Source organism: Onychostoma macrolepis, chromosome 16, assembly GCF_012432095.1.
Source record: "Onychostoma macrolepis isolate SWU-2019 chromosome 16, ASM1243209v1, whole genome shotgun sequence".
Classification (NCBI taxonomy): domain Eukaryota; kingdom Metazoa; phylum Chordata; class Actinopteri; order Cypriniformes; family Cyprinidae; genus Onychostoma; species Onychostoma macrolepis.
Window position 1 is genome coordinate 19846101 of NC_081170.1, and position 14824 is coordinate 19860924.

Sequence of the window (14824 nt, forward strand, 5' to 3'; positions counted from 1 at the left end):
TAGTAGGAGGAGGAGGAGGAGGAGGAGGGCTGTCATCAGGGGCAATAGCTGGGATTGTTATTGGGGTTTTAGTGGCTGTTGCAGGCATCTGTGGTCTGATTGCCTATTTAACAATAACAAATAAAATGTGAGTATCTGGCAGATTATGGTGTATTTTGTAATCACAGTTTTGATTTAACATATTATATACATCAATACATCAATACAAATTACAACTTCTATCACCTTCCAGCAGGCCTTTGTAAATCAAGTTCTCCATTTGAACTTTAAAGTTCTCAAATATGAAAATCTCATTTTTATGTGAAACTATTTTATATCAAAGTCAGAGTTTCTGAACTTCTGAATTCTCTTAACATAATAGTGATATTTCATACATAAAATGACCACGGTAACTGTAACTGTTATAAAGTGTGTTTTTGTGAGACAGAAATGTGGTAAAGACAACTAGTTGTAATAAAATGTCTTTGTCTTTATGCTACAGCCCAAAGTTAAACCAACATCAAAAAGGAAAAGCAAGTGAAGGTATGTTTGATATTCATTTATGATGCCAGCATTAGTATGATTTGATTGAACAACAAAACTGACATCAACAATTATATCTAGATTGACCTTGATAATCACATAATAGATTTCAGATTAAGTATTCTTATTACAGATAATTCAGTATTTCTTTCAGTATCAAATACATTGTCTTCCTTTTCTTAAACAGCAGAAAGCAGAGAGGAGACAGTGAGTAACCTCTTGAGTCTCTTTTGACTCTTGATCTTTTATCTCTAAGATGTAATTAAAGAGTGTATGGCTTTTATAGCAGAAGGGATGAGTTTATTACAGTCAGCTCAAATGGACTTTAATCTTTCACATTTTACTGCACAAAGACATGCTGATGATCACACTTAAACTATGGATATTGACAAACATTCAGTCACGATAGACATTACCACTGTTTATAGTGGACTTTGTGATTTTTCTGATCATTTGTTTATCAGCAGCATGAACATTTTATTTTCTTTTACATTTAATTTCAGCTTAAGTGACAACATCATTCTATCTGATGTTTTGATTATAATTTAAGGGGAAAAAAATAGTTGGATGTAAACTATAAATAAATTATTGATTTGCAGAAGGCTAGAGGAGATGGAAAGATTCCAGGAAACAAGAGTGAAAATACATACGAGAATGTCAACCATGAAAATGTATATGAGAATGATGTGTATGAAAACGTAAAACTTGAAGCTTCAAGAAGGCCAAGGGCTCCTACTCCTCCTCGGGTGAGCAGTTTCAACATATTTAAGTCCAGTTCATCTCATTGTAAAACATCATGTGCTTTGGTTGCATCACAAAATAAGTGCTATTTATCCTGTTCTGTAGCTTTGCAGTAAAAAAATAAGGAAGTCATTTGGTTGTTTTCGTTTAATACATGCTTGTGTAACTTCTCCATTCAGGTATCAAACCCTCCTCCTGTGCGCAGGTGAGGAATTGAAGACACGGAAACACATCTACTGCAAGATGATCTATCCTGCTGTATAAATTTTCTCTTTTTTCAGTTTTTTCTTTTTTTTAATTTAAAAATATTTTTAAAATGTATATGGCATATTACTGAAATATCATAAACTGCTGCATCAACCATTTGTTCTCTGTGCTCCACTAATACCTTTTAATAATAAATTTGTTCCACAATGGACAAAGGTATTTTTCCTTACTTAGTTCCTTACAAAGTCATAAATACAGAAGTATATTTCTATAATAGTAAAGGAGTGGGGGTCAAAGCCATTACTATATACACTGAGATATAAAAGATGAATGTGTAAGAATCCACCCGCCAGCCCAAGAAGTGGACTCCAGCGGCCTGGTCGAAGGTTTAATGCGTGTTTGTTCTTTTACTTGCGCCTCTAAATTTATCAGAATTTAGTTTAAATTTTAGTCTAGCTCTGTGTTCAATCTGACTCCAATTTCAAGTGATCATTAAATTTAGGCAATATTTTTTATTAAAAACTGATCACAGATATCGATTGTATATTAAATTAGATATTTGATTATTCTGGAAATCGCTATACTTTCAATTATCCGCTCAATGAGGACCTAATGTCTCTTTTGAGCCTAGCGTTGGCCGAAGGCGCCGGTCTCACGCTCACAAACTCTCCAGTCTGATGCTAGTCTGAGGGTGTAGGTAGACTAATACCTGTTTTCCTGCCGCCTTCTGCTTGCTTATGACAAAAAAAGTGTTGTTCACTTAGCAAGTTGTACGGGAAAGGACTTTCATTCATTATCCTTCAGTTTGACCTATCCTGGCCATAGATTTGCGGTAACAAAAGCCTCCTCACAGTTTACACAGTTTTCTCCAGAAACCCAATGATTTCTGGAGAGTTCAGAATAACAATTATAACATTTTATTAGTCAGGTAAAATTGTATCATGCCAATTACATAATGCAACAATTAGAAGCCAATTTAGAAAGGATAATGTAATTGTGAATCACACTGTAACCATGTGGCAACCCTGCTCCTGTACATAGACACTGTAGCTATATGGGGAATAGACAAGTGTCCCATGCAGGAGACAAACAAATTTAACATAGTCACACATGTAACAGTTATTCTAATTTAGCACAAGACACATGGTCTAAATGCATACAACCTTTTACCTAAGTATTTCAAAGAACACTTACAGCAAAGCAATCAAGTGTTTTAAAGAATAAACTTAGCCTATGTGCACATGAAGCACAAACAGCTATACAGTGTGTTCTATGGGCACAATGTGTTTAACACAATTACACTTTTGAATAAAAACGAAATGCATGCCTGACAGCAGAGAGACACACAGCAGCGAGAGTTCTGGTGGAAAGCTCCAGAGACCCTCACACACTGCATGGGGGTTTTCTGACTACAGAATCCCCCCGTAGTGTTTTGTCACTTCCCTTATATACTCAGACCAGAAAACAAAGAAATCTTCAAATCAGTTGTAAAAACATAAAAGACCTTTTGGTTATTCAGCTTCTCGTGCAGGGTCGCACCTGACTGGAGATCGATACACATTCTCACAGACCCTGAGGCAGACACACCCCTCAGCAGCAGAACAGAATTCTACAAAAGTTTTCAATCTTTCTCATAATATAAGTGACTACTGTAAAATTGAGACCAATTTACCAATCGCTCAGAGACCTATAGAATGATACCAAACATGAAGGGGAAAAACAAGAGATTCACAAGATACATGATATGTGGTATATACATATTCTTAATGAACTTTTAGTGAAACCTTTTGGGGGAAAAGAGGGAGAGGCAGAGAGGGGGGAGAAGGGGGTTGTAAATGAGCAAGGAGAGTGGTGTTCTTTGGAGATCTCTTCTCCAGATTAGTTTTATGGTTTTGTTGCATGGCATCTGTTTTGTGTGAGTTCCTAACACTTGGTTTCATGAGGAGATCATTTCATAAGTGTGGCGAGGGGGGCGTGGTTCAGCGAGGTCTGCAGCGGGAGAGAGAGCTGGGAGCAGTAGCCCCTCACTGCAGAACAAAAGATCCAGGGGGCGGAGTTGGATCCACATCCAGGGGGTGGAGATTGGTAGGTTTAGGGGTGGAGACGGGTAGGTTTAGGTCTATGTAAGGTGGGAGGAGTTGGATCTAGATCCAACACCACCCCCTGGATCTTGTGTTCTGCAGTGAGGACCATCTCGCTGGGAGACGAGCGGTGAGTAAGTGGGTCAAGTGCAAATGACAAACACCTGTGTCTTGTTCCCGTAAGTGGCGTGGGGAGACCGCATAAAGACACCTGGGAACGTCAGAGAGGGGAGAGAGAGAGAGACCAACTGCTGGCTGCTGGCTGCTGGCTGGGGATTGTGCGGGCGTGGAACCCTTTATTGCTCAGGAGAGCCGAACTTTATATTGCGTATGCATTGTGTTATATTGAGCGCTGATAGCGCGACTTTTTGTTTACAAGAGAAGCTAAATAAACCCCAGCGACAGTCAAACCGACCTCGTCCTCTTCCTTCCTGAACATTGACTTTGACTTTGTTACAATAAGGAAATAATTTCACTCCTTACAAATGTCTGTTAGTTATGTGAAAAACATGACATAATAAAATAGGACAAGTAGGGTACAACGGGGCTAAAGGCCCACCTTAAGAAAAAATGTTCTATTCACTGCGCCTAAAATGTATAATTGCAAATATATATATACATTGTATTGAACATTAATGGAGCAACAGATTTTGTGTGAAAATAAATCATTCGAGTTGTTTATTTTGTTTAAAAATCGTATAAATGTATGAGGTGACAAAGGGGGCCTTTTACCCCACACACGGGGTAAAAGGCCCACGGTATTGATACAAATACTTCAGCTAAAATAATGTTTTTTTAAAAATAATGTCTAAGTTAATACTTGTTAGAAACAATCACTTTAGCAAAGTTTGTACTATTTTCTGCTTATTTTGAAAAATAAAATAATTACTTTTTGTTCAATAAATATACTGTCATTAAAATGTTAATATAAAAATATATTTTAAAATACAGAAATAAAATCATTTTAATAAGTAAAGATTCTTAAAGTATCGAAGGAGATCCAATAATAATTGAATATATATTTACAGTAGTAACAACATAATGATATTTTATTATATGATATGATAGATATCATGTTTTTAAATATGGTTTCATTCTAAACATGGTGATTATCTCTAATATGGACACCCAACATAATATATGATAGTCACCATATGAATCTAACCATGTCATGTCAACAAATGGAAAAGTCAGCCTATTAATTATCATGTTAATTACTGGGCCTTTAGCCCCAGCAGCAGGGGCACTTTTTACCCCAAATACCATACTTTTACATATTCTTTCATTATTTAAAAACTGTTGCTTTAATTATCTTAACCTCTTCCACTCTAAGGCATATTTTGGAATTCCGCCTGAATTTAACACACCCAAGTTTAAATATTCACCCTAGACACATACAGTGTAGGGAATTTAAAAAGCTAGTGTCATTGTACAGGAAACCCTTCAAATTTACTAAATCAGATTGCAAAACGTCATAAATAGCATTGTATGCTTTTAAAATATTACGATAAACATAAAAAAATAGGCCCTTTTTTTTATTTATTTTTTTAGAATCCTGTCTTTGAAAATCTGTGATTCAGGTTCTGTTTGCTCTGGGGACCTGCTGATTATATTGTTTGACTACACTATGTGCCAGTATCCACCAGAAAAAAAGATTTTTTCTTTTTTTTTTTTACTAATATTACCCCAAAAATCCTACTTTTAATACATACTAAAGCACTTTACTTAATTATCGATTGATTTTCTTCATTTACATTCAGGTTTAATCTTTGTATCTGACTCAAACAGAATAATTGTATACTTCAAATTTAATTTAGCGAACAAATCTGTATGACTTTCTTCTGTGGAATATTTACAAGATTTGTTTTGTCCATACATTGAGTCCCCATTTCCATTAAATATATGGGCAAAATTATTATGTAATTAAATTGTATGTTCCACAGAATAAGTAATGTTAATTTCGGGGCAAACTATCCCTTTAATATAAAAATAATGTAATGAAATTAGTTTTTCATAGAGAGTTGCAGTTCAGATAAGGAGAGTATTGAAGAGATTCAAGGGAAAGCAGTTGAGACAAGTGAGAAAGATGAAGGAGAGGTTAGAGCCAATGAGGAAGAGGAAGGGATGAAAAGGGAGGTACAAGGAGAGATGATTCAAGAAAAGGATAGAGAGATAACAGAGGAAGGAGCTGCAGAAGCAGATATTGAATACCAGGTTCAGGGTACAAATGAACAAGACAATTACCCATCCTTGATGGCCTTACAGTTTCCAAACAGACCCAGCTCATGTTGAACAGCTTAAAATAAAGCTTAATAGCAACTATATACAGTTCTGCTGCTCTCTTGGGCCATGTCAACCAGTAGCTGGCTTTCCTAAAAATCCACAAGGACGGACTTTTCAGAGCCAGTGGTATGCTGGTAACAACTGGCTGGAGTATTCTGTGGAAAAAGATGTCATGTACTGCTTTAGTTGTCGTCTCTTCTTGACAGAAGACAAGTTTAAAGCTAGGACTGTGTGGAGAACAACTGGAGTTGTCAACTGGAAGAAGGCTGTTGAAAAGATCCATGAGCATGCAGCCACTGAAGCCCATATGATCAGTATGGTGAGGTGGGCCAACTATAGAAAGGTGCCTTTAGTTGAAGCTTTTAAAGCTCAGGCTGCAGAATGTGATTTACAAAATGAAAAGAAAGACAGAAGAACAGAGAAATCCTGTTTCGCTTAATAGACATCACAGTATATTTGGCAAAACAAAGACTGGCATTTAGGGGACATGATGAAAGCAGCACCAGTTCTAACAGAGGAAACTTCCTTGAGCTTGTGCACCTCTTAACGGAATATGACAGTATCCTCAGAATGCGTCTTGAGTGTATACAGATCACTCAGTCTCAAAAGAAGAAGCCACAGGTGACACTTTTATCCAATAGGACCCAAAATGACCTAATACGATCTCTTGGAACACAAGTGAGGAATGTCATTCTGAAAGAGATTAATGAGGCCAAGATATTTCAATTTTTCTGGATGAAACTACCGATGTGTCACACTCAGAGCAAGGTTCCTTTGTGGTACGGTTTGTCCATGACATGCAAATAAAGGAGCGCTAAAAATTTTTTTTTTATTTGGTAGAGAGGCTCTACACTTTCCTGTCTTCTTCTAGCAAGCGTCATGCTGCATTCATAGAAATGCAAAAGTTGTTGTATGCTGGAGAGAAAACCTGGAAATTAAAACAGCTGAGTGACACACGCTGGGCCTGTCGTGAAAATGCCTTAAAAGCTCTGCAGAAAGTCTTTTCTGCAGTTATGCAGCTGTTGAAAAAAATCTCAGACAGCAATCCACCTGATCCAGCTGAAGGTGATGCTCTAATGTTGTTTCGCAGCATAAATTTTGAGTTTATGCTTTGTTTGGAAGTGGCCACCCCAGTGTTTCAGGAGACTGCTGTTGCCTCAGCTGCTCTTCAGCGTAAAGATGTGGATCTAGCAGTGTCATACACACTGGTGGAAGGAGTGCTAAAAAGGCTTCAAGAACCGAGGACAGAAAGTGAATTCAAGGTTGTCTTTGAAAAAGCAAAGGAACGGGCTGAGGCTAGGGGTGGGCGATATGAGCTAAAATTCATATCACGATATTTTCCACTGTCCAGACGATATCGATATTATATTGCGATATGAGGGGAAAAAAGGAATCACATTTTAGTAGACCTTAGTTAAATTACAGGCAAAATATACTTTAATCTTATAACTAGAAAAGAAAAAAAAACATGATTTCAAGATCTAAGGCAAAAATAGAATGGTCTTACTTTAGATGTGTGAAATTATGCTACATAAGACACCTGCGCGAAAGAAAAACAGAAAATGGACTGAAAGAACATGCAGATTCACTCTCTGACAGCAGATGGCGCTTATGACCTCAATTTAGCGTTGCTTTGGTTACCGCTGTAAATAAAGCTGCTCTGCGCTTATGAACACGGAGGTAAGAGAAAAAGAAAATGCCATCTAAAGTTTTCTGAAGAGAGTTCCCTTCAGATACTCATTCATATTAACCCCTGCCCCCAATTCACATCAGTTTGTGTGCAGTTTCGAAGAGCCAATCGTGTGTTTGGAGCAAAAACTATCCGGTTCTGATTTATGTCCGATCAAACGGGGCATCTTTCTCTCTCTGATGATGCAGTAATGCCCGCGGGGAAAAAAATCTTTGTCCATCCAATGAAATCCATGAATATGTAACGGTATCCACGGTATAGCAAAATCCATATCATGGCACAACATAATACTGGCAGTCATGTTAATACCGGTATAGCGCCCACCCCTAGCTGAGGCTGCTGGAATTGAGTTTCCTGACAAAATACCTGGTGAGTCAAGACCCAGAAAAATACCTGCAAGGTATAAGCACAGTTCCAAGTCAACAGAAGAAGACCATCACCCTGAGAATTTGGAGGAGATCTACCGAACAAGGGTGTACTACACATTTTTGGATACCATTACTCAAGAGATGCTCAGACGATTCAAAGGAAAGGATAATAGTTCAACTGGCATTATCCTCAAAGGCTTACACAGTCTGACAGTAGCATCCAAATGGTCAAAAGGAGTAGAACCTGGTGATGCTGAACTTGTCAGAACAGTTAGTAAGTTCTACGGGATTGAGGAAGAAAAGGTCTTCACAGAACTTAGTGTTTCATGCATCCTACTCCTTCACCAAAAGTAATGTGCAGGAAATGCTAAAGTGCCTAAAAGACAATGAGATTGAGTCTGTTTTCCCCTGTCTTTCTGAACTCCTAAAAATGTATGCAACATTACCTGTCTCCACTTCTACAGTTGAGAGGTCATTTTCCAAGTTAAAACTTGTGAAATCCAGTCTTCGAAGTCTGTGTAATGAAGAGAGGCTTTCTGACCTACTGCTACTCTCCATTGAGCGAGACATTCCAATTAATCGTGAGGAAGTCATTCAAATATTTAAAAAGACAGCAGAAAGACGAATACTGCTTTAAATACAGGTAATTTCATAAATAATTAAGTTTAAAATCTGTACAAAAACCACATTTGGTTATGTTTATTGAAGTAATTTTTTATTTTAATTTTTTTTGTGCCCTTTTTGGTCCTTCCGCCCCTGCCCCACAGGATGTCTGTGCACGCCACTGTACACGTGCATCTTGAAAAGTGAACGGCTGCGTCCGAAATCGCATACTACTTGTGTAGGTACTACATTTGAATTCAAATGTACTTCTCGACCGTTAAAAAAGCAGGTTTTGCCCAGCTAGGTGGGTCTCCAGCTGTCCATGTGGTAGCTGGAACAATAGATGTGTGTCACATCCGAATTGAACCACCAGTGACGCCAAACACTATTTCGACAGGAAGCTGTTTCATTCTGTTCAGCTGCAGGCCATCTCTGACCACCAGGGGAAGTTCCTCGATATCTTTGTTGGGTATCCCAGGTCTGTGCACAACGCCAGGGTGCTGAAGAACAGCCCTGTTTACACTGGCCGCCTGTATCCACCTGCAGGAAAATTAGACTCTGCAAATCAGTTCATGTTCTTATATTGTTATCGCTTAAGCTTGTGTAAGTTAGTTAATATGTAGGTGTGTGTGTGGGCACAGTCCACAGGGTATTGTGATGCATTAAGTTCAGTATCAGTGGTTAGAGGCATAGGCGTAAATCCCGGGGGGGACGGGGGGGACAGGACCCCCCCTATCTGAGGCTTGTCCCCCCTAAAAATATCATTACAAGTGACTCTGTGTATTGAAAATAATATAATGGACATATACTTGAAATAATTGTGTGATTAGTAAAACAAAATAAACGCAAAAAAACGTTTTAAATTCAGAAATGTTTTGATTCCCCCCTCCCTTTCCTCACAGTAGTTTGGTCCACTGCCTGCTTTCCTTCTTTACCGATACACACACACGAGTCCGGTGAGAGAGAGCAAGTTAGTTATGTGTAAGTAGGCTGTCAAGGCTATTTTATTCTCTTTAAACATCGAGTGAAATGATTCTTTATCTTTAATACAGATGATGCTGGATCATTAATAAATTAGTCATGACAAAAAAATTATGACATCTGATGTATTTTCTATGAGCGATTATAAGTTTGACAAGCTTAATATCGTAGCTTGTCACCCACTACAACTAACATGGCGATACGCCTGTGTGTGAACTTATATTAGGCTAATATTGTAGACCTATGTGTTGGGTTTGGTTCACTATGATGTTAAGTGGCAGATCAGTGGGTTTAATGCGGTTGAATTAATGCGAAAGAGACGAAACCTAAAATACTATGGATGACGCAAAATAATAATTATAATATGACCGCGTGGTGAACCATAAACTCATTTAAACACAGTCTCCATGCTATGTACACATGCTGTGTACACATATCTATCCTTACAAGTACAATTTTGGCTGTATTATTTGTGTCCCCTTCAAAAATTGCTCTTGAGAAATTTTATGTTTATTGTCCCCCCCTACTGTCAGATGAAATTTACGCCCCTGGTTAGAGGTGCACTGCCACTGGTAGGGACGTGGGAACTGTATTTTGAGGGGGGGGGGTAATATAGAATGTGTCACTTTATGGTTTCCATGGTGACGCGTCATTGCTTGTCACGTGACACACCGCAGCAGCAACAGCGCTGAATGAATGATCTGCTTAAACTGCTTTTATGTCATTTTTCCTTTTTTATTCAGAATATTCACAAATGTGTTAACTATGGCATGAAATATCTGATATTCCGATTGTCAAATACATGCAAGTGGAAGTGTATTGTTGTTTAAACACCTTTATAACGATCGCGTTAGTTGAGCTGTATGTGCGATGGGCGCCGCGATGTTAGTTTGTGCCGCAGACGCAGTTCAGAGAATCGGATCTGTTGGATTTACAACACGTGAATTCATGCACTTCTCCTGAAATACTTAAAAGTAAGTGGCTGGTGAACTGGGAGAAGAATAGAGTAAACATTAAAGTTACTTACACAATGTGTATCTGATATGAATAAAACGTGTCGAATTATAATGGAAATGATTATTATTACCTCTTCCATAGACATCAGTGTGTATTTTACAAACTCTAAATGCATTGTTTTTTTAGTACTTATGTGCATTTATATGTCTGAAACCTAAAATAAACAGTATGTGGTTGAAAACACTGAAAAGTTGTGATATATGACAGCACGCCTGTCTCTGGCTAAATTCAACATTTGCTTAAAAACAAGAAATTTTATGACACAAAATTTTGAAATGTAGGCTTAAATCAAACACATTTTAATTCAGATTCTGTATTTATATATATATATATATATATATATATATATATATAAAACGGAAAACAAAAACAACGAAAAACCTAGAGGGGGCCCCTCCCCTCTGTTCCAACGTCTATGGCCACTGGTAGCCCTTGTGATGAAAAAGGAAGCAGCATTTTCAGGGCTTCTGCAGGCTTTATAAAGGAAAGTCTAGCAACATAATCACAAATTTAATTTGACAAATTTATTACTTTATTCCTGAGGTAAATGTTGGATTTCCACTTTTTTTCCCACTCATTTTTGCTACCCAAATTTAAAGTCCTCATCTTGTACACACAGGGAAGAAAAAAACATTTTTATATTGTTTTGAAGTTATATTTATGTATTTGAAGTTTTTTTTAAACCTGTCTGTGAAAGTTACCTAACTGAAGCTGCTGAAGTTCATTAGCCTGACAATATCATAAAAATGTTTTAAGAAATTTCCTTTTGGTGTTGCTTTAAGCTCTATTTCTATTATACTACTTTATGCAAAATGTATGTGGTTTTGACCTAAAGCTTTGTGCTCTTATCCATGTAGAAATTAAATATAAATAAATAAAGAAAATACATTTCACTTGTGGTGTATGGGTAGCCTATTTCTCTAAAGTGTGGCACCCATTCTCAAGACAACATTCTTCAGATGTTAAGATTTTGCTTGCTTAAAAAGCAACTGCTACAAAATCAGTGTGCACACAAGTGCTTTAAAAATAGTTACGCAAAGCCACATATTAAGAACTTTGCAACTGACAAAATATAGCTACTGAAAATATATTAATGTTATAATAAAACTTGCTAAAAAGCATAAATCAATGTAGATCCTAACATAAATGTAAAAGAGTGTGTAGTTACTATTAACATTCGTTTGTATACCTACTTAAACCCTTTGATAGCAGCATTATGCTTTCAAGTGAAGAGGGCTTTATTAGCCACTACACAACACAGGTGTGTTCATCAGTCCCTGTAACATAAAAACAGGATTTAAACATTAGTGATGATTCATGATCATTACATTTACATTTACATTTATGCATTTAGCAGACGCTTTTATCCAAAGCGACTTACATTGCATCCAAAGCGACTTACATTGCATTCAAGTTACAGTTTTTACATTTTATCAGCTCTTGCTTTCCCTGGGAATCGAACCCATGATCTTGGCGTTGCTAGCGCCATGCTCTACTATTTGAGCTACAGGAAAGCCTATAGCTCACCTATATATACAGGAAAGCCTATCTATCAATGCTACATTGACAAGCTGAGGCGATTATTAATAGTTTGCTATGTATCAAAAAAGAAAAAAAAATATATCAAAATATCACTGGTAAAAGAGAAATAAAATCGCTTTAATTCCCTTAAGTTTTGTAACTTTCTCATTAAATTACTTAACAAACCATCTGTTTAAGGAAAGCAGCGTTAACAATGTACTAGATTGAGGTTAACATTAACTCCATCTGATCGGTAATAATAATGATTAAAGAGCTTTTTATACCCAATTCACAAAATCGTTTAATCTGTTTACATCGTTTAAACCTTCAACAAATCAGTTGTTTACTTGGATGATGTTAAACAAGTACAATTATTTAACCACAATAAACGCATCACGGCTTTCCGCCATTTTCGAATGACGCCTCCTCTCCCGCGGCCTCATGGGATAGTAAAGTGTCCATCGTTTGCCTACTACAGAATTCGGGCAGAAGCAGTAGGTTATCCGAGTACTTCTCGCCTACTGTTTTTTGAATACTATGAATTTGGACATACTCGCCTTGCATACTGTTTTTCGCATACTATATAGTAAGGAAGTATGTGATTTCGGACACACCCAACGTTTTGGAAAGTGCTAAACCATGTTTTTGTGCCATCTAGTGGTTTAGATGAAAATAATATCAAAGGCGCCTTTTACCCCGGGGCGCCTTTAGCCCCGTTGTACCCTACTAACAACAGAACCATATCTGCAGATCTGCTATTGAAATGTTCATTTGCAGGCTCACAAAGAAGCTACACTCTCAGAACTCAGTAGAAAGCAGACTGAACACCTGTTTTTGTAAGTCGTACACATTTCACATTCTGTCTGTGTTCATTTATTCAATATTTTGGCTTGTGTTTTTAAATGTAAATATTAATTATATTTATATTTATTTACAATGAATTACTTACTTAGGTTTACCTATACTATTGACCACATGCTTCTCAGAAATCATAAGACACATCCTCGTTCTTTCTTTTCTGCACTGTGCAAATAAAAGAAGATAAAACTGATAGTGGGTAATGAAAAACTAACAAAACACTTTTTTGGAACAAATTTGTTTGGCCGTTACTTTGGGTATATGGAGATTATTTGATCTAATTACCTAATTGTATAATGATATTTTCCAAAGAATGTAACAGTGTTATCTTGTTTATAATTTATGTAAGCTCCAGTGACATTGGGCAGATGAATCTCATTTGCTCCAAATAAAAGTCAATTTCTTTATCATTCCACCTTCTGGTTCTGGTTTTCAGCTTTTTGTAAATCTGTAAGGCCACAGATTTACAAAAAGCTGAAAACCAGAACCAGAAGGTGGAATGATAAAGAAATTGACTTTATTTGGAGCAAATGAGATTCATCTGCCCAATGTCACTGGAGTTTACATCTACACTATGTGGCATGCATGGCCAAGACATTGCTTCTCTCTGATTTTAAAAGGATTTGTTTTTCCTACTACTGAATCTCAATATGTCAGAAAGAGATGCATAAATGAGAACACTTGTGTGGCATTTATGAAGACTATATTTAACACCAACAGGGCCATCCTTAGCTGACGCTGGGCCCGGTGTGAAGTTGGTAGCGGGGCCCCCTCGGTCGCGATCGTGTTCCGGGGGCCGGGGGTGCTGGCTCCCCCTCAAAGTGTGGGGCCTGGTGCAACCACACCAGTTGCACTGCCCAAAGGACGGACCTGAACACCAAGCATAACTGCAAACTGTTGATCTTCTCCATGATTCTTTTAACTCAAAAGTTAAGAATGTTATTGAAGAAATTGCTCCTGTGAAGGTCGGAAAGAAGACAAGACAGAAAGCAGCTTGGAGAAACTCAACAGCAGTACAGAGTATGAAAAGACAATGCAGAAAAGCTGAGCAGATGTGGCAGAACACGAAACTTGAAATTGACTAACATCTATAAATACAGCCCTCGTGCTGGAACTAGTCACAGCTAGACAAACCTTGTTCTCAAACCTTATAAACAGCATCAACATGCATGCTCTTTTTCTTCCTACTGTTGAGAGACTAACAAACTCCCCAGAGTCAGACTCCCTACAGTTGTTAAGCACCTCCTGAAAAAATCTGGATAACACCTTACTGAGCAACAATAGGCCAATGTCAAATCTTCCTTTTATAGGTAAAATCATTGAAAATGTTGTTTTCAATCAGCTGCTGAACAACTTCTTAAACTCAAATGGATAACTGGACAATTTTCAGTCTGGTTTCAATTTTCAAAATGGTTTAGGTCATACTCAGAAGGGAGAGGTTATTATTTGAGTATAAGAGACCATGGCTGCGTCCGAAATCGCATACTACTTGTGTAGGTACTACATTTGAATTCGAACGTACTACTCGACCGTTAAAAAAGTATGTTCTATATAGTATGAATGAGGGTAGTATGAATGGAATTCGGACGTACTACATCGGTGCGTGATCCAAGATGGCGGCTCCCGTCTGCTAGACTGTAAACAACTCCAGGATAAAGCATTCGAATATCTATACTTTTTTTTTTTTTTTTCTCTTTCTCTCGTCTTTTCACCCACTTCTTTCATCTCACTGTCCCCCCGTTTCAAAACTGGACTATACCATTTTACAACCTGGATTATCTCGAGGAGTATATCGACGCACCCTACAATACACTCTGCTGCACCATGAACAGGGACAAACCAGATCACAACAAGAAAAGTAAAGGTAACTCAACTCCAATCTCCAAGAGACCTCGTCCCGACTCGCCTTCCAGTCCAAGTAATACACCATCCACATCACCTAAACTGCCTTG

The 14824-nt window shown here is 37.6% G+C and overlaps 1 long non-coding RNA gene across 1 annotated transcript; it reads left to right on the forward strand.

Moving 5' to 3' along the window:
* The first annotated feature begins 633 nt into the window (after positions 1–633).
* On the forward strand, positions 634–1674 carry LOC131521863 (uncharacterized). Its single transcript, XR_009266385.1, has 3 exons — positions 634–729; positions 1122–1268; positions 1443–1674. It is a non-coding gene; the product is annotated as an uncharacterized LOC131521863 (long non-coding RNA).
* The last annotated feature ends 13150 nt before the right edge of the window (positions 1675–14824 follow it).